The sequence below is a fragment of the Euprymna scolopes genome, chromosome 21, assembly GCF_053919585.1.
Source record: "Euprymna scolopes isolate OS-2025 chromosome 21, ASM5391958v1, whole genome shotgun sequence".
Taxonomy (NCBI): domain Eukaryota; kingdom Metazoa; phylum Mollusca; class Cephalopoda; order Sepiida; family Sepiolidae; genus Euprymna; species Euprymna scolopes.
The window spans coordinates 24,381,175-24,401,174 of record NC_136502.1 but is presented as its reverse complement, the minus strand read 5'-3'; the positions used below and the strand labels follow the sequence as shown (position 1 = coordinate 24,401,174).

The following is a 20,000-nucleotide window of genomic DNA, read 5'->3' as shown; positions in this document are numbered from 1 at the left end:
TTATCTTTCATTTTCATTACTTTTGTTATATATATATAACCTCCGACCTTCTTCAGGTGTATCTTGTCGAACTCGGGAATGTTTCTGTCGAACTCGGGAATTTGGATGGAATTTCGAGCGGAACCCTTTATTTACTTCACGGGGGTAGCGTGCTCTTGTTCCGTTCTGAAATAATACAAAAATGGAAACAAATCGAAAAACTCTACCAAAAACTGGCAAGGGTAACTAACCACCTGACATTCCTATGCCGGTGCTGTGATCTTAAGCTAGTACCACCAGGCTTAACATTGAAACTACCAGTCAGCTCCAGACGGACACAAAAGATTGCAAAACGAGTAGGCATGAACTCGTTCGAGACAGAATCTACAACAGTCGGTTGAAGAAACCTCAATTACAGACCGAAATTTCAAAATAACATTACCCCATTCCTGGAGAGTATATCTCAGATTGATGACGAAACCTGCATCCAAGAATACCTGGACATATCCTATAAGAAAGAATTTAAGAAGGTTAAGTCTCGCCAAATAAAAAAAATTGGAAAATCTAAAAGTTAAGGACATAAGACTCCAGGTCCACCATTCACCAATAAGAGCCATTGTCAACCAAAGTAAACGTCAGCTCTGAGGAATCAGTGCTAAACAAAGGTCTCAACTTCGCCACAACCATAACGCGAATAAACCCAAAGCACAAGAAGATGAACTAAGGTGGAAAGTGAGACAAGCACTTGAGAATTCAAAGCCTCCCAAACCGAACCTCTCAAAGGAAGAATTCCCTGCATAATACTACCAGCAGACAAAGGCAATGTTACAGTGGTAATGGATAGAGCAGAATATTCCAAGAAATTGGCAGATCTAATAGAATCTGGTGGCTACTGTCAAGTGAAAATGAACCCGACCCTGAAAACGGAAAGGAAGCTGTCAAAGATCCTCAGTAAAAACAAGGACCTTATACCACCTGCAAAATACAAACAGCTAGCACAACATTATAGGAAGCTACCACATCTATTCACCTAGATTCACAAGGATGGTATTCCATTAAGACCCATTGTCAGTGCTCGAGGTTCAGCATATCATCCATTGAGCCGATTTCTGGTTGATATAATCAACCCAATCATTGGCAAATCTCCATCATACGTCAAGAACTCAGCTCACTGTGGAAATAATAACAAATGCCCCCATTCATTCCAACCAGATGGTTAGTCTAGATGTAGTGAGTCTGTTCTAGAAAGTACCCACTGATGAGATTCTGAGAGTGGTATGGGATAAGCTGACATCGGATGCCTCACTGAAAGGACGCACTTGCATCCCAATTGACAATATAATGGGGATGTTGACCTGTGTAGAAAATACATACTTCGTGATGGGATCTGATATATATCGGCAGGAAGAAGGTCTGGCGATGGGATCACCACTGTCCCCTGTACTGGCCAATGCATGCATGGAATACTTTGAGGAAATGGCACCACTAAAGCCAACAATGTGATTGCGATATGTGGATGACACATTCATACTCTGGCCCTATCAGGAAGATGTTCAAACGTTACTAGACCATGTGAACTCGATCCGTCTAACTATACACTTCACAATGGGGGGGGATAACAATAAATTATCGTTCCTAGATGAACTGATAACTTGCACAGGTCAGGGGTTTATGTCATCTGTATACCGAAAGCCAACTTTCACTGGACAGTATCTAAACTACAACTCCCACCATCCATATAATGTAAAGAAAGGAATCGTCCGTTGCCTACAACACCGAGCAAAAGCAATATGTAGTAACATCAGTGCATATCAAGAGGAGATGGACAGTTTAAGAGAAACCCTCCATCGAAACAACTATCCAGAGAGCATGACATCAGCTCCTAGAAATATGGACCGGACACAAAAGGAAACCACTCAGAAACTCACGACAGTTTGTATACCATATATGAAGGGCTTGTCTGAAAAACTTCAACGAATATGTAATCCATATGACATCAGGACAGTATTCAGGAGTGATTCAACTCTCCGGAAACAGCTTGTGAAAGTCAAGCCCCCTACAGAAAAAAATCATGACTAAGAACTGTGTATATGAAATCCCATGTGAACGTGGAAAACTATACAAAGGTGAAACGTGTCGTCCGTTGAAAATACGATTAGAAGAACATCGGAAAGCTATAGTACGTGGAGAGGCTGAAAAGTCAGGTATAGCTGACCATATCTGGAAAGAAAAAGGAAACCATCTACCATTATGGGACGAAGTAAAAATTATAGACAGAGAGGAATGGTGGAGAGTAAGACGATTGAAAGAAGCAGCACATATGCTGGGGAATAACCAATTTCTAAGCAGACCTAGTATGGAATTCAATACGATACCCTACTACCAGGTCTCCTTCTCCAACATCAGGGGTCTACATTCTAACCTTCCAGAGGTTGAAACCCAATTACAGAAGACAAAACCGAACATATTATTTCTAAGCGAAACTGGAATAGGGCCGACCACTTCCCTAGATGAGTTCATAATTAACGGATACTCTAACTTAACAGCTAAATCTGACCCCCAAGATCGCCATGGGCATGGAATATGTGCCTACATTAAAGATGGCTTCCCGTGTGGCAGGGATATCTCTAGAGAAGATCCTAATTTACCCTATATGTGCTTCCGGGTTGCACTTGCTAACACCACTGCATTTATATTTGCCCTCTATCGCCCCTACAACAGCGGAGTAACTATCTTTAATAGTATATCTGAGAAAATAGACCACACATCCTTCGGCTTACATCCACATCTGTGGTGACTTCAACGTCCATAATGTGGAATGGCTGACCCATTCAAATAAGACAGACGATGAGGGGAGGTTTCGTCATGATTTTGCCATTGCTTATGACTTCACTAAAGCTGCTTTCAGGACTGCCAGAAACCACTGAAAAAAGTAATAAAAAATGCAAGAGAGCTATATGCCCAGTCTGTTAAATCCAAGGTAGCTGATCAGCGGCTTGGTTCCCACCAGTTTTGGCAAATAACAAATAGGATCCTGAACAGAAGTGTGCGTTCTATCCCAACCATTATCAATGGACCAGAGGTCATCTCGTCAGCATCAGACAAGGCCAAACTATTTGCAAAGAACTTTGCAGCTAATTCTACCCTATGCAACGAAGGCCATCAACTCCCCATATTTCCTCCTATAACACAGAACACACTAGGTAACATACAAATATCCGTGCATGAGGTCACCAAGCTAATCAAGAACCTTGATTCCAGTAAAGCAACTGGCCCTGACGGCATCCCAATTATAGTGTTAAAAAAGCTTCAACCAGAACTTGCTCCCATACTTACAAAACTGTTTAAGTGCTGCCTTAAGGAGAAGTGCTTTCCGACTCCCTGGAAGACCTCATCAGTTTGCCCTGTATTTAAGAATTCAGGTGATAGGTCATCTCCTTCTCAGTACAGACCAATAAGTCTCCTGTGTGTTATGAGTAAGTTGCTGGAATCCATATTAAATAGAGAAATAGTCAACCACCTCAGCAGAAACAACCTTCTTAGTGACATGCAATATGGTTTCCGCAAGATCTACCGCAGATGTGCTGACGGTTATATCTCACAGGATTAGTGAATTTCTTGACAAAGGCTTCCTTTCTAGGGAAATTGCTCTTGACATATGAAAGGCCTTCGATAAGGTATGGCATAAGGGTCTACTTCACAAGATTTCCAGCTACAGTATAACTGGAAATGTTTTCTCAATCATTAAAAAATTTCTCTCTGATAGGCTCATAAGAGTAGTCGTCGATGGACAAAAATCAGAGGCCTGCAGTATTAATGCTGGAGTCCCTCAGGGGTCAATCCTGGGCCCAACTCTCTTCCTGATCTACATCAATGACCTCCCTAAACACATACTTAAATCATTCGTTGACATCTATGCTGATGACACGACCATCTATGGCAACACGTCAAAGGCTGTAAATGACAAAGTTCTTTCTGATTCACTCTCCTCTGATCTCGAGCGCATGGTTCAGTGGGGGAAGACGTAGCTGGTTACCTTTAATGCATCTAAAACCAAACTCCTATCCTTACATCATCAATGCTCTGATCCCCATCTGGCATCAATTGGGATGGATGGCTCTCGTCTGGGAGAGGCCCCGTGTTTTGACAAGCTTCTGGGTTTGACCTTTACTCCTGATCTGAAATGGAACACGTACATCAAGTCTGTTGCCAAGGTCGCTGGAAAGATGGTGGGATCCTTCTACCGCTCTAGAAGATATCTCACTACTGATGCAATTCTCTATCTATATAAAAGCGAAGTACGTCCAAGGATGGAGTACTGCTGCCATATCTGGGTAGAAGCTGCTAAAAACAGCCTATCCTGCCTTGACAGAGTACAAAATAGACTTCATGGCTTAGTGGGGATGCCCTTTTCTCTACCCTGCAACCTCTCTCCCACAGGAGAGACGTTGCGAGCCTATCCTTGTTTTATCGTTATTTCCATGGCAGGTGCTCGTCTGAACTCCAATCTCTGGTCCCCCCTCGCCAATCTTTCACGAAAAACACCCGTCTAGCTGAATCCACTGTGAAAAATTTCCCCCACTCTTTATCTGTGCCTAAATCAAAACGTGGATTCCATGAACAAAGCTTCTTTCTTAGAACTGTACGCCTGTGGAACTCTGTTCCGTCTGCCTGCTTCCCACCTGACTACAACTTGGATGTTTTCAAGTCCAACGTTAACAAATTCCTAATGAACCGCCCCCTTAAGTAAACACTTCATCAAATCTCCACACTAATGTAATGTACTTGCAATAACCCTTATCCCTGAGTGGCTTCCGGACCTTGATAAGTGGTGACCACTGTGTAAAAAAAAATACCCAAAGATATGGGAACCAGTATTTATAAACAATAGATAATATATACAAGTAATAAGTAAAAACATTGATATATATATACAAGTAATAAGTATAGAAATAGATATACATTAATATATAGTAATATTTAATAATAAATAGTGATATTTACAACTAGAAATAAAAATAGATTTAAGGCTCCTAAAATTCGTACTAGAATTGTCCGTAAGGACCTGTGATGCAGTGGTTAGTGTACTGGGAAAATCAATTATAAAATGTGATATTCTCCTAAAGGTTGAAGGTTCAATCCTCAATGTAGGCGACCAAAAAATACATTTGCAAATTACTTAGGACCTCTATCCAGTCATGGCTGACGGAACAAGAGCACACTACCTCTGTGAAGTAAATAAAGGGTTCTGCTCGAAATTCCGTCCAAATTCTCGAGTTCAACAGAAACATTCCCGAGTTCGACAAGATACACCTGAAGAAGGTCGGAAGGTTATATCGACCGAAACGTTGTGAAAGTCACACTCAAGATGAGAACAGTAGTCGGATGAATAATAATCAAAAATGGTTCGTTACTTATTATTAAATCATAAATTTTGAATGGTGCGAAAATAAAAAAAATTGATTAAATAAACCAAGATTAAGAGAATGGTGTGCGTTAAAAATAAGGTGGGGTTTTGTAACTAAATAAATCAATTAAAATCTTCCTCTTCTTACAAGAGCCGTTCATTTGAAAAAAAAAAGTGTGTGCACAGTATCGTTTTCCCCGGGAGTACCGCATTTTCAAGCTTATTTGTACTTGAAAAAGTCTGTGATGTAAAAAAAAAAAAAAAAAAAAAAATAGCCTTTCGATAAAAATTCCTTCAAAATGGTATTAAAACAGGTTTTCAGTTACACAAAAAGTTTGTTCATGCTAAAGAAACAACAAATACAGTCGGAAGAAAATTTTGGTCAGTGTCAAAAAAATAAACAGTAAACAGTTTTAACAAAAATTGAAAATAGAAAACATTAAAAAACAACAATTCACTCGAATGGCAGACTCTACAAAATATATTTATTTTCAAGTTAATCCGAATTTTTTTTCATACAATAGATCTGCGGAACCCAAAATAGCCTTGCGGCTTCCCGGGGTCTTGCGGCCCCCAGGAAGTCTGCCCCCACCCCCGGCAATTGCGGGGTCTGCGGGGGCGCTAAGCACGACCCTGCATGTATGAACACATAAATGCATAAGCTAATACATTTAAATTCCAGATTTGAAATGTTTGTCTTGATATAGTCTAATTTTTAAATTCGAAGAATTGGATTAATCACATTCCATTGTTATGAAATTTCACAGAAATGTACTTTATATATCTGTCAGTATCCTTAGATAGGTTTTGTATCGGAATGTCTTCGATAAGTATCGATAACTGAAAATAATCCGATAAAAAAGGAACATGCGATTTTGACCAAATTTAACACCTCATACAGCCTAACATCACAAGTGCATTTGAGAAGTTTTATTACCACACAAGCAGAAAAGTCCGGCATATAAAATCAACACTAAGTTCTTTAATATGACAGGGGCGCGTTCGAAATTAATGTTTCTGTTTAGAGCACGATTGAACCATGATATGTAGGGGACTAGGATATATAAATAACCCAATCCCGTTACAAAAAATAATGAAACGAATGGGAATTGAAGGAAACAAAGACTCAATTAATGGATAAGATAAATGTCGTTTATTTGCTGTTGAAAGAAATGAATGTTTTAGTTATAACATGTCCGCGCGTATGTAACCAATGTCCGTTGCAGGACTAGTGCTGTAGCAAGAATAGGAAATGTGTTTTCATCTCAAGTTCGGGTCATTATTGTTTGTTCGCGCGTGGGAATTGAAGTGAGTGTGGTAGTGGAAATGAGAATCCAGCGTGTAGGCAAGGAAGAGAATATTAGAGTTGTCATCAGTTAGTAGGCAGCTACGCGAAGGTGTTCTTAGTGGCCAGTAGTAGATAGAGAGAGAAAGAGTGAGAATGTATACATACAGTCTTTAGCTTGTGCCCCATACATAGTAGGAAGTGGGCGTGAGGTGCGCGTGCGCGCGCGTCGAAGCGGCGGCGGCTGTTAGCCCAACCTCTCTCGTTGAGAGTTGGTTCTAAAGAGAGTCAGAAACAGCTTATCGCCTTGTTTTTATACTCGCTTCCAGAGTGTATTTTGCGCATGTGTATTTCCTTAGAAAGCGGAAGTGACGTCGTCCATGTGCGTGATCGTGTTCGCGTGTGTGAGTACATGTGTGTACGTAAGTGTGTGTGTATATATACGTGAATGTGAGTGTATGTACGCGAACGTGAATAAGTGTACATGTGTGGACGTGGGCGCGTATGTTTGTGTGCGCGTATGTATATGATAGCTTGAAATATGAATGTGTGTTTTGTGTGAGACTTGAAAAAGGCTCGTACAAATACTCCCCTTCCTAGGAAAAAAAAATATACATGCAATGTATATAAATTATTGTATATATATATATATTTTTTTTGTGAGTAATGTTTTCGGCAGTTGATTTTTTTGTCCTGTTTTTTTTTTTTTTTTTTTTTTTTGGTGGTGTGGTTGTTTGAAAAACAACGTCAAATAGAACGGAATGTCAAAAACGGAGTGTGTTCGTAAAAAAAAAAGTATTTACTTACGCGTGGAAGATGCGTTTACTCTTTTTTTTTTTTTTTTGGCTTACATTTGTTGGTTTGGTTTCTGTTGTGTGTTGACATGTGCAAAGAGTTGCTTGGACAGAGAAGTGAATTGTTCCGTTTGGAAGGAAAATTTTTGTTTCGTGTTGACGGTGTCGTGTGTGTGTCCATTTACGGTATCGTCGCATGTGATTCTGCGGTAGTGTGTGCATCGTTTGGACAGGCGCTAGTCGCGCGTTTGTTCTTGTTGCACGGGGTCTGGTTACTGTTGTCTTCGCAAGTGCGTCTGCGGTAATGTGTGTACATTGTCTGTACGGGCGTTTGTTGTGTAGTCATTCGTGGTTGCCGGCTGTCAACGAAACTTCCAAGTTTTGAGTTTATCCGCGTGCGTCGTGCATCTCAATTCGTATTGTTGATTCAACTTCTTCCTATGTGTTGATAGGGATGTCCTGTTTCTTTGTTGTTGCGTCTGCTTGTGCGGGAGGGAATTGCATAGGCCTATGTGATTTTGCTCCTCGCGTTTGTTGCAGGGGAATGTCAGGAAACCGTGAAAATGTTTGTCAAGCTCGAATTTGTTTTTAAATTCGATATGAAAGTTGACAGCTCCGTGTTCATTTTTTTTTTTTTTTTTTTTTTTTTTTTTGCAGAGTCTGACGAGGGTCGTCATTGTAGTTGGTAGTAGCTATTCCTGTGGGTAGTGGTTTGGTTCGCTTGGTTTTCTTTGTTGAGAAGTTCGCTTTTTTCTTTATCAAATAAAACGCGCGTCTCGCTCAAAACAATTAATCTCAAAACGGTAGGGTCGCCATGCTTGTTCGTTCCCAGTCAGTCGGGCGCCAGTTTGTTGTGGACTTGTGGCATAGGAGGAAATGCGTGCTCCTCTCGCGTCCCGAGGGAAAATGAATTGTCTCGAGGAAGAAACGAACGACGTGTTAAATTGAATTAAACGAACAGGAATTTCTTTGGTGAAAGAAACAAGTGAAAGAAAAGGGTACCACACGTGGTTAGTTTTGCGTGAGTCTTTCCCTGATAGCTGGTGAGAAAGAAAGTTTATAGCTTGGCGTGCGTCTCTCGTTAAGTGGTGAAGAGGAAAAGTTTATACCTTGGCGTGCGTCTCTCGTTAAGTGGTGAAGAGGGAAAGTTTATCTTTGTAGAGAAAGAGTCTGTGTGTGTACGAGTGCTTCGTTCAACCTCATCCATTTCATTTAAATAACGGGGTCACCAAATTTGTAGGGGACTAGGATATATAAATAACCCAATCCCGTTACAAAAGAATAATGAAACGAATGGGAATTGAAGGAAACAAAGACTCAATTAATGGATAAGATAAATGTCGTTTATTTGCTGTTGAAAGAAATGAATGTTTTAGTTATAACATGTCCGCGCGTATGTAACCAATGTCCGTTGCAGGACTAGTGCTGTAGCAAGAATAGGAAATGTGTTTTCATCTCAAGTTCGGGTCATTATTGTTTGTTCGCGCGTGGGAATTGAAGTGAGTGTGGTAGTGGAAATGAGAATCCAGCGTGTAGGCAAGGAAGAGAATATTAGAGTTGTCATCAGTTAGTAGGCAGCTACGCGAAGGTGTTCTTAGTGGCCAGTAGTAGATAGAGAGAGAAAGAGTGAGAATGTATACATACAGTCTTTAGCTCGTGCCCCATACATAGTAGGAAGTGGGCGTGAGGTGCGCGTGCGCGCGCGCCGAAGCGGCGGCGGCTGTTAGCCCAACCTCTCTCGTTGAGAGTTGGTTCTAAAGAGAGTCAGAAACAGTCCATGTGCGTGTTCGTGTTCGCGTGTGTGAGTACATGTGTGTACGTAAGTGTGTGTGTATATATACGTGAATGTGAGTGTATGTACGCGAACGTGAATAAGTGTACATGTGTGGACGTGGGCGCGTATGTTTGTGTGCGCGTATGTATATGATAGCTTGAAATATGAATGTGTGTTTTGTGTGAAACTTGAAAAAGGCTCGTACAGATACTTGACATTTATATTGTAATTCAAGCCATTTTATATAAAAAAAAGTAATTTTTACAAGTCAACAGTAGGTTCTCTACAGTTCAATGGAGACTACAATGCATTGTGGACTAAGTCATTGCCGGGAGGCATGTAAAGCTTCCTCCCGGTGCACTGCCGTGGGTCCCAAACTAGAGCAGGTAATTAATCAATTTGATTAAAAAAGTGGGCAATATAACTGATTTCGATGACAATAAAAATATGGGAGTGTGAAGCATTCGTTGATCATTATTCAATCCCGAGCAACGTCGGGTCTCCTTGCTAGTGCGTATATATATAATATGAGAGAGAGAGAGAGAGAGAGAGAGAGAGAGAGAGAGAGAGACGATAGCAATCATGCGCATCTACTGAATATGTTTATATAATACGGTTTCACAACCGATTATATGTCGCTTTTATTCATGATATTTTATCAGCTATTTCGTAGAATATTCAGCATGAAAGGGAACGAGCAGCCTACGCCAGAATGGCAGTTTTAATATCCTTTGTGCAGCTTGCCTCTTTCACCTCATGTTCATTAGATAACTGCTGTGCTTTTAAGCGTCTCCATCACGAGCATCAGTAGATGAAGGCTCTTGCGTCTCGGGTCAGGACTGTAAAGGTGAGATTAGGCAAGATCTTTCCAGCCAGGAACTGAGATTGCTTGCCTGGGGTTTATAATGCTGTGAGGCCTGACATTATGAGGTTGCGTTTTGAAGACAAGGCTGACCCATGTGTGACGAACACTGTACCATAAAAAAAAAAATATGCGTGTGAGAGAGGAAGGGGCTTATTTTGGATTCTTAAGACTACTGTTCCTATCTTGTTTTATTTTCACAATGTTTCCATACATGTAACCTCCGACTTTCTTTGGGTATATCTTGTCGAACTCGGGAATCTGCTTGGAATTTCGAATGGAACTCTTTATCTAATCCACAGGAGTAGCATTCTTTCGTTCTGTCAACCATGAAGTCCTAAGTAATTTGTAATTGTATTTCGAGGGTTGCCTGCACTGAAGATTGAACCCTCAACCTCCAAAAGTGTGTAATTTACAATTGAATTTTACCAAGCACTTTATCATTTACATCATGTTCCTTGTGGGCTTATTTTGATATAAACTTTACAGAGAAATAAATGGTTCTCATTTATGTTTGAAAAGAAAGCAAAACATGGGAAAGAGAAACGTGTTGTTTTTAATATATATATATATATATATATATATATATATATATATATATATATATATATATGTGTGTGTGTGTGTGTGTGACAACAGCATATTCTTTTCATTGCTTTGACTCTTGAGTATATATCCGTTAATATCTTAAATGTTTTTATACCGACTGATGTAGTTCTCCGTTGATTAACTGTGTCTTACTGTGTCGGATATATAACCGAGAGTCAAAAGAATGAAAAGAATATTCTGTTGTCACAGCCCTAGTTATTACCACCAAAATAATCTATTTAATTTCAATCTCTTTCTGATAATAATTATTCCCACTTGGAATATTGATAAAATGATGACATTTTCACTTATATGCCTAAACAGCTTAAAGTTTTGACATTTTCTTTTTCAGCATTCAGATAAACAATTACATATGTTATTAAGTACTGAACTATTTATTTTAAACATAAGTTTCATTTTATACAAAAACCCTACAGTAGCAGTACATTCGACACAGGTGTAATAATTTGCATGTTGTAGTTATTTTCTCTGTTATTAATAAACTTGCTACTAATTTATAAATTTAATGTTTCCATAATAAAGTCAATATATTTGCATATATATATATATATATATATATATATATATATATATATATATATATATATATATATATATATATATATATATATATATATATATACTAGAAAATAAATTTGTTAATTGAACATTTCAAATTGAATCAAAATTTCGAAAATTGTGCATAATCAGTTCTTAGATATTAGTCTAAACATTTTGTTAAAAAAAATAAATTTATAATAGCTACGTCAAAGCTTTTTGTTTTCTATCCGTGGCTCAAAGGTTAGCTAGCATGTTTGGCTGTTAAGCAAAATATTTGTGGTTCAAATTCATCTATGTTGTTTAATTGTTTCATTTTTTTTATTTAAAAAATTATTCTCTCTTTTATGACATACGGACTTTTTTGAAGTCAGAACAAACATTTAGGTGACTTAGACATTATTTAGGCACAAATAATTTTTATATGATCCAATTACTTGCTCTAAATGGAACAGTGTACATGAGACTCACACATTTTTTTATTCACTATTTTTAAATTAGAATATGCAATAACAAAGTATCATGCCGAATGTTTTAATTTTATCTATATAAGTGAAATTGCATGTGTGTGTACATTTCCCTACCAAATTACTCTGTCAATTTTCGGTCTACGAACTCGAGATTTGACATAAGGAGTATTTGGGTGAAAATTTGGTAACCAAGGGGTCAAAGTTCAAAAGATTTGACCGTTGCGGTCTCTAGCAAACTATTCAAAAAATTTTGCATCTAAACATATGAAATTTTACATAAAGAGTATTCAGACATGCAGCAAGTTTTTTAATCAGTTTTTAGACGAAAATTTGGCTGCCAAGAGGTCAAAGTTAAAGGAGTTGATCTTTACAGACTCTACCAAATTCCTCCACCAATTTTGGGTCTAAACACTTGAAATTTTAAATGTAGGTCACCTGGCCATGAATCAAACTTTTTAATATATATATATATATATATATATATATATATATAAGTTATTAACAGTACATAAAAGCTGGGTTGAACTACTAGTTACAGATAAAAAAGATTAACAAAGGATTTTATTATTTTTACGTAAAAACAATAAATGTTTTTTTTAAAACAAAATCATAGACATACACAGGTAGTGAGTGAGAGGGAGGGAGAGAGAGAGAGAGAGAGAAATAGAGAAAGGGAAGGAGGGGAAGAGGTTTCGATTATTTGTAAACAATTTAAGTCCATTACCACCACTACCTGTCTTGTGTAGCAACCTTTTTTTTTCTTTTTAACTATTTCCATTGTCAACAAGTACCCTCTAAAACTTAACGCAAATTTCATGAACAAAGTTTTTTTCCTAGAACTGCTCGCCTGTAAAACTATACCATGGGAATGCTTTCCAGCTGACCATAACATGGTCATTTTCAAATCCAATGTAAACAAGTTTTTGTTCAGCCATCTTCTTAAATAATCCAATTCTACCCAATTAACACCGCTACCCATCATTACCGTGTTGTCTCATTAACCCTTATACTCGAATGGCCGTAGGGCCTTGATAAGCAGTGACTCTTGTAAAAAAACAAAGTCAATATAAAAAATAATTGTAAACAAGAAAATTGTTGCACGCACTTTTTGTTGTATAATCTTTTCTGGAACTTCAGGCAATGCTGGATAGCCCAACTAGTATATATATATATATATATATATATATATATATATATATATATATATATATATATATATATATATGTATGTATGTATGTATGTATGTATGTATGTATGTGTGTGAGTTCATGTGCTTACAACTGTACCCTCATTCTTTAATGATGAAGTACATATGTGTATGCATTTAGGAATATACTTAGACAATTAGATATTAATTTCTTTGATCTTTTGCACGTAATCAATGGCTGATCCAACTTCAAACAAGTTCGCAAATGCCAAATAAATTAGCCGTAGGAATGATACAAATCTAAAACCCGAACTGCAAGACCCTTGACCATTACCACTGAAGCTGATAGAAATTCTGACTTATATTCGTTTTGACTTGAGAGCAGGGGTTCAGTGCTGATATTAGAGCTCTGTTTGTCTCTTCACCCAATTTCTGATACCGAATTCCCCACCCAGAGTTCGCATTTTATAAATTAAACAAACATTTTATTTAAAAAAAAAAAAAAGCGTTGTGTTGGCTTTCTAAAAGTTATCTTACGAATTAGTATTTCAATTTTAAATTTAAACAACGCTTCTATTGCGGCATAAAAAAAACATCTTCATTAATTGAAGTTGTGTGAGACCAAGCGTTCCTCCTCCTGCTGTGGACATTTGAAAACATCACCGTTGAATAAAAGCACACGGATGTTTTACTTTTCTTTGTGTCACCATGCCATGAAGAAAGAAAAAAAAATAGAAAGAAAAAAAAAACACACACACACACACACACACACACACACACACACATAAATAAACCATGATCCTGAAGAAGACGCTATGATTGTCCAAAAATTTTGTTTTAAACAAATCAATGTTTATTTTTAAAAACACTACGCTATGTTGTCTTTCTAAATGTAATCTTGTGAATTGCATATTTCAGTTTAAAATTTAAACAACGCTTTTATCGCAGGATAAAAAAATCATTAAATATTGTATTTTTTAGTCAAAGCAAACTCAGAGTATTATATAATTTTTATTAAAATTTCAATATTTATTCAATAATCCATGTTTTATTATAAGGAAAATGAGTTTTTTAGAGTTTGATATCATTTCAGAAAATAGGAGATGAATAGAATTTATATTTGAGTCAGATTAACACACATGCATTGTAAGGTTGTTACTGTTAAAAGTGACACTATATATATATTTTTTTCCAACACGGTTTTAAATAAGAGTACAAAAAGTAAATGAAGGAAGAGTGTGTAGCAGTCAAAGAGAACTATTTTCTTTGGTGAATCAATGCTCTCACTTAGTTCTTTGGCCACAGGCTGGGCTATCAGCTAACAGGGCGCATTGATTCATCTCCTCCTAGAAAGTCTTGGGTGAACGTTAGTCAGATAGAACTGGACCTTCAGCGATCCTCTTTCGTCCCCTGTCCACAACTTTAGCATTGACGGCCTCCACTTGGAGACAACTGTGCTATTAGCTGGAGACGACACAGTACTGGCTGACCAACGACGACGACGACCTCAAAAGAACTTTCTTTTCCTTCTTCCTTTTTTTGCAGTCCGACCTGCCAGTTTCAAATAAAATATTCTTCGTTGTTGCTGTTAAAAAGAAGTTTTTTTTTTTTTGTAGCAGGAACTGGCAGGTCAGACTGCAAAAAGGAAGAAGGAAAAGAAAGTTCTTTTGAGGCCATCATCGTCGTTGGTCAGGCAGTACTGTGTCGTCCTCAGCTAATAGCAGTTGTCTCCAAGCTGAGACTGTTGATGCTAAAGCAAGATGTCCAGTGGACAGGGGACGAGGGAGGATAACTGTTGCTCGGCTGGAGGTCTGGTTCTGACTGACTGATGTTCCCTCAAAACTTTTTAGGGAGCAGATGAATCAATGCACCCTGTTAGGTGATAGGTTAGCCTGTGGTCGAAGAACTCAGAGGAGGGCATTGATTCACCAGAGAAAATAGTTCTCTGTGACTGCTACAAGTGTTGCTGAAAATGTCGCTTCCAAAAGGTAACAATTTTTTATCCCAGCCCAGGAGGCAATTAATGGCAGTTAATTACTACCTTCCGTAGTTGTTGTCGTATCACCACGTTTTTGGCTAACTAATCCTCTGACCGGCTTTGAAACTGCTATCTTCAGACAATGCTCACCTGGAACCATAGAGGCTCAACGCCTCTATCCACTGCACCATGCAACAATGGAAGGAAGTAATTACTGAGGATACACTTAAGAAACTCACCATTCATATCCTGTCGTGGTTAACCACCTGACAAAGGCCAAAGGAATAGTTAGCCGAAACGTCGTGAAGCAACAACTGTAAAGAGGATAACAGTCCGCAAATAAATAAAATAAATATACAAATTACTTATCTCAAAGGATTCCATTAATAAAATAACATTTCAATCTTGATGGTCATTTTATGCCAAAAATAGTTTGAAGTAATTTTAAAAGAATTCACAGCTTCACAGAATTCATTTTAAACAACTTGTCAAGATGTGGCATATTTAGGTCTCCTGGCAAGATATACAAGTCGGAAGTTTCCTTCCTAAAGAGATGAGAATGAATCATGCTTGAGTGGCCCACGTGGAGTCTTGATAGTATTATTTGTTCTTTTCTAGTCAATCTATTAATGTCGTTTATTTCTCCAATTTGTTATTTTATTGCATGTAATTTATTTCTGGTTCCCCGATTCTTGCCATTTGTTCATTTGGTGTCAATCGTTGCTTTTCAAGGAAATTTTGCCTTTTGAGGGTTCCAGTTTTAATGCGTTTTTTTTTTTTTTGCCCGATCAGCTCTGTAATTTCCTTTTATATCAATACGGCTGGATACCCAGCAGAAGATTATCTCTTTAGTTTTGGTAATTACATCGATCCTACTTAGTATTTTGTTTATTACACGATTGTCTTTTTTTTTCTGTTTTCTAGTGCAATTAGTACTTACTTAGTATCTGTAAAAATGTTTATTTTTTTTCTCTGTTTTCGATCATAGTTCTATGCTAGTTCTATGGCTCCAGTCCTCTCATTGTGGTGTTCAGTGTACAACTGAAAATCTCTTTAAATCCTTATTCTCAATGTTTCGTGAGTAAAAAATAATAGACGGAAGGGACGCAATACTTTATATTGAATTGGTTCGGAAAAATAACTGAATTCCTGTCTTAAAAATAATTGATTCTAATGAGGTTTTGATATAGTATGTCTATAATGATCCCCTTATTTAACTATGGAAGACAGTTAAAGAACTACAACCGCAATCAAACAGATCCAATTTACATAAGATATCACCTGAAGCTACAACATAAATCCATAAGGATGTTGTAAAGATGATTCCATAGACTTGAACAGTATTCATTAGGTCAATGAGCTACACCTTTTGGCATTGTGAACGCAACCGATATGCCTACACAGTGGTATTTACTGACATCATAGTTTCTGTGTTATACGGTATAATTCACTTTGACACACTCGTTCCCGTTAGATCACCGAAGTTAAGCAACGGCGAGCCTGGTTAGTACCAGATGGGTGACCATTTGGGACTTCCAGGTGCTGTATGTGCTCTCCGCTTATCTCTGCATTGTTTCTCTTCTCCATGCCACTGAACTCAAACAGTTATGATTCAAGAGAGGTGTGGTTGGAGCTTGTGGAACCCTTGCCTCATGATTACACGAGCAACTAACCTTACAGGTGTTATCCATTGTCTCTTGATCGGACTGAACGGAGGCACCGCAAGTCTCTTTTCTTCATACGAATTCTTTAATTTGTTACTATTTCCAAGGAGAATTCTCTGCCATTTTTAGTTATTGCAATGCAAAATATAAGACCCTCCTCCACAGGTAACTAATAAAGAAACTATTTTTTGTTGGTTTTTAATTTCCTTCCAATTCGACACATTAGTTCCAAAATATACGTTGTAATCATTTTCGTACACGTCACAGCTATAATGAAGAAACCAAAGTAGTGGAAAGGGTAAAAATTCAATCATGTTTCTTAGCACTCATCAATTCATCTCCTCCATGAAGAAATAAAAGAGAGTTGGGAGGGGGAGATGATTTTATTGTCTAGATACGCATGAGGATAAATTGAACTTTTTATTCAGTTGGAAGGTAACGCAAATGCATACACACAGAAAAAATCTACATCAAATAATGATGAGGCCTAATATATATATATATATATATATATATATATATATATATATATATATATATATATATATATATATATATGTGTGTGTGTGTGTGTGTATGTAGTGTATGTATGTATATATGTATGTATGTATGTATGTGTGTGTTTTATGTGTGTAGTGTATGTATGTATGTATGCGTGTGTGTCTAATGTATGTATGTATGTATGTATGTGTGTGTGTCTAATGTGTGTAGTGTATTTATGTACAGGCGTGTGTCTAATGTGTGTAGTGTTTGTATTATGTGTATGTAGTGCATGTATGTATATATATGTGTAGTGCATGTGTGTGTTTATATATATATATATATGTATATATATATATATATATATATATATAAATAAATAATGTATGTGTAGTGGATGTATGTATGTATGTGTGTCTAATGTGTGTAGTGTTTGTATGTATGGGCGTGTGTCTAATGTGTGTAGTGTTTGTATGTGTGTGTGTAGTGCATGTATATATATATATATATATATATATATATATATATCTATATGTGTGTGTGTGTGTATATATATATGTGTGTGTGTGTGTGTACGTGGGAGTTTAAAAATTTAAAAAGAAGTTTTAATATTTACTTTAAATAATATTATAGTTATAAAGTCCCGTTAAGAAATTAAAATTGAGCTCTCTTTAGAAAATTAAGAAAGCGCAGTCAACTGTAGCAAAAATGCGACATTCTGACTTTAGGTCATAGAATACTCTCTGACTATTTACTATGTATGCCCACCGATTTGGCATTTATACGCAACGAATTTCCTTTAATTCTAGTATTAATTGCTTATGATTTCGTAAGCATTAAACATTAGTGTCTGTATGTATACAATCATTATATATATATATATATATATATATATATATATATATATATATATGTATATATATAAACGCTCGCTCTTTGTTTATAAAACAAGCGGTTAGAGCACTGTAAAAGTGGTGGACAAATATTTGTTTAAATAGTCATTTGGCGAGATAATTTACGGGCGCTGCTCCCGTATGTTGATCAGTAGAACTGCAGACTATCTACGCGATGGTTCTAGGTTCAATCCTCGGCTTGGGAGATGTGCTAGTCTAGCAGCGCTGATGATACACTTGTGATACAACAAAACAGGACTGTATGTCGATGAATACAAATATATATTTATATATACTAGCAGAAGTAACCGTCGTTGACTGGATTCAAAAACAGCCCACAGAAAATGGACTGTGATTGATGAAAGTATGATAGGTTATGAAAAGGAGGAGGTTGTAAAGAGATAGGTTTTGATACTCAAAAATTTTACCCTAAGCAAAATATGATGAAAGTAAAGACAATTTTCGCGAAAATATATTTTTTTATATCAACTTTGTTTCCATTCGTAGCCAAGAGTGACCAACAAAATGATGTTTCCTTACAAAGAGAAAATATTATATATATAATAATATAAATATACAAGAAATAAATGTTACCATAGTCAATAAAAGTTACTTTTCTGGTAGAAAAGTTCATTGGTTTGTATTTTTAAGTAGTTTGTAAAAAAAAATTTTTTTAATTCACGAACTGGTTAAAAAAAAAAAATCAAAATGGCAGCGACTTTAAAATGGAGAGCCCCGTTTTCAATTTGAAGGAAGGACACCTGAGCATTCTGTGTTAACAATTTAAGAGAGTTCCGTCAACGTAAGGAATATTTATAAAGTTATTTGAATTCGATTATGGCATGTGTAGTTTATATAAAAATTCATTTAAGTAGTTATCACCTCAAATTTCGTTTTAATTTCGGTTCGCTGAAATTATTTCAAGTAAAGAGCATTAAAAACTATTTCAAAACAAAAAAAAACATGAACTGAACTTTTATTGACTATGGTAACATTTATTTCTTGTATATTTATTTTTTCGGGAAGTCGTTTGTTGGCTTTTCTGCTAAACACTCTTACTAAATAATATCGACGAAATATCGAAAAACAAAGAAACAAAAACAGTTTTGAAAAATAATGAAGCTTTACTTACTTTAGTAAAATAATCCGAAACTGCAAAATGGGATATTAAAAAGGTAAACACGCAATTACTTTAGCTTTTTAAAGCAAAGAATCGATATAAATATGAATAAGAAGAAAATGGCGCCCTTTTCAAGCAGAACAGCTTCGTTTCAGTTTTACAGTATTGAAGGGTATAGTATTGCGCCATCGGATTCAGGGTTGTACTATTGTAATATAAAGAACATGCAGAAAGGGTTGTAATCCACTGAATTCCTTCTCGTACACTGATTAAAAAAAAAAAGCTTAAACAGATATATAAATAAAAATAAAAAGGTTATGTAAATGTTTTTAAAAAGACACATAATCACATGAGCAGGATTTTTCCTTCTTTTGACACGATAACAAGTAACGTTCTTATTTTTTATTATTTATCTATTTTCGAAAGAGTGCCACGTGCTATTGGAGAAGGAAAAAAACAGTTATGCAAAATTTGTGTTAAAAATTGTTTAAAGTTCCGACTTTTTTTTTGGCTTTCACTTTAATAAGAACGTGAATTTATGAGGTCAATTTATTCGACACAATATGATTCAACAACAAAAAAAAATAAATAAATAAATAAAAGCTAACGTGAATTAAGATTAAAGTTATTGTGGACTCTCTCCCTTTTAAAAAACCTTGTTAAACTTTGTGACATATTTCCATTCTATGGAGGTCAGGCGCGAACGAACACCCCATAATTTTATTATACCATATTTCTTCAAACTGAAACATAATTATCAAAGTATACTTACGCAAATAGATATGAAAAGTCTTTGTTAAAGTTTGTGCCATATTTCCATGGAGTACAGGCGCGAACGAAGGCCCCACAATTTTATTATACCATCCCTATTTAAGTTGAAACATACTTATCAAAGTATTCTTATGTACATCTATATCAAAAACCCTTGTAAATGTTTTTTTTTTCATTTTTTATTTCCATACTTTGGCGGCCAGGCGCGAACGCAGACCCCACAATTTTT

General features: G+C 36.5%; 1 long non-coding RNA gene across 1 annotated transcript in view; it reads left to right on the top strand.

The window, feature by feature from the left end:
- Window positions 1–20,000, top strand: part of LOC145242060 (uncharacterized) — a 315,387-nt gene that overhangs the window by 164,854 nt on the left and 130,533 nt on the right. The gene's annotated exons all lie outside the window — the stretch shown is intronic.